We start from the raw sequence: 1515 nt of genomic DNA, 5'->3' as shown, positions 1-1515 counted from the left end.
GCACTGGTAAGTAATCACTGAATTTTAAAATGAGGTTAATTTGTGTATGATAGACTGGGTTTGGTGTGGTCTTATCTCTGCAGTAGACAGCAGATAACTTTTTCATGTGCTTTTTAGAAGAAATATTCTCTATTTAGAAAGGAGATTTTAGAACTTTACTTCCTGATTGACAAGATGAACTGCCTACTGTTTCTTCCATCATTCCACAGTCAGGATCTTGACGTTTCAAAAAGTCTAGGTCATCCCTCCCTACTTACATGCACATGCACACAAACATGTATGTACACTTTCACCTCGGTGAAGGGATCTGGGATAGATTTAGTATAGCTTTCCTAGTATAGGAAATAGAGACTGGGCATTCTCATTCATGTGATAAAAAGCGGAAAATGTTATCAAATTACTTTTTTTCTCATAATAATTTGTTTTGTTCAGTTTTTGAGTGGTGAATTGGTATAATTACTGATATAAAGACTGAAATATTAATAATTCATTTAGGACTTTTAAGTAAAAGGAGTTGTTATTAACTCCTGTTATTTTTGTTAGCTGTACACAATTGCGATGTAATAAGTTTTAAATATTGTATCTGCCTAGTATCCTTCACACACATATAACCAGTTTTGATAATAAACAGGTGCAAATAATGATTTTATTTAGTTCCCTTTCATTTAAATTATTTTATAAATCTTGAGCACCTGTCCTATTTTTCTGTAAACTGCCCAACAGTTCTAGACGGTCCTGGATCTCCCTTTCCATTTTTGAATACCTTCTTTTCTTGTAGCTATCATATTTCAGGAGACAGACATACAAATCAGACATTTGACACACACACTAAAATTCATGGAGAAAACTCTTCCCCATTGATAAACCCACAGCATCATTACCTAGCCCTTACAATATGGGAACACCCATAGGCTCTTGCTATATCAGTAGTGCCTTTTATGACCCGAAGCCAAAATATCAGTATAGTTCCAGGTCCAGGAATGCTTTGATGAAAATTTCCTTGTCCTGTTTTCTTCTTTTGAGGTGTTGGACTGCCAACTTCCTCTGGACCAGTTGTAAATCCTAAGATCATTTTCATGAGGAACCATATTGAAAGGGTTAATCAGCCATTCACTAGCATAGATTCAAAGCTTTTTGTGCTTTTGCTATAGCAGGAAAATTGTTGCCATAAAAAAAAATACTATTAAACTATATTTTTGTAAAGTAGTTTAGTACATTAATGAATGACAAGAGGAAAAAAATAGATAGAACACTAGTGTATCAGTTACTGACATAAGAACAAAAATAAGATGATAACAAAAAGACTAGATGACATAACTAAAAACACCATTAGACTCGAAAGAAAAAAACAAACAAACTTAGAGATGTTGACCTGCTGGTGATGCAATGAGGGTTTCTGTCACCGAGGAATGGTGGAAGGTGGTGAATGGTGTTCTGTGGAGGTAAGTCGATTTTGTTGCTTGTCTTTTCTTGGCAAGACGTTGTGAGGAGGCTGTCCCCTTCGGATCTAGTTAG

At 35.1% G+C, this 1515-nt stretch overlaps 1 protein-coding gene across 1 annotated transcript in view; it reads left to right on the top strand.

The window, feature by feature from the left end:
- Positions 1-1515, top strand: part of LOC119586243 — a gene marked incomplete in the record, with an annotated part of 139392 nt that overhangs the window by 132541 nt on the left and 5336 nt on the right.

Source organism: Penaeus monodon, chromosome 21 (genome assembly GCF_015228065.2).
Source record: "Penaeus monodon isolate SGIC_2016 chromosome 21, NSTDA_Pmon_1, whole genome shotgun sequence".
NCBI classification, from domain to species: Eukaryota; Metazoa; Arthropoda; class Malacostraca; order Decapoda; family Penaeidae; genus Penaeus; species Penaeus monodon.
The sequence above is the reverse complement of the archived record's forward strand: the minus strand, read 5'-3'. Positions and strand labels throughout refer to the sequence as shown.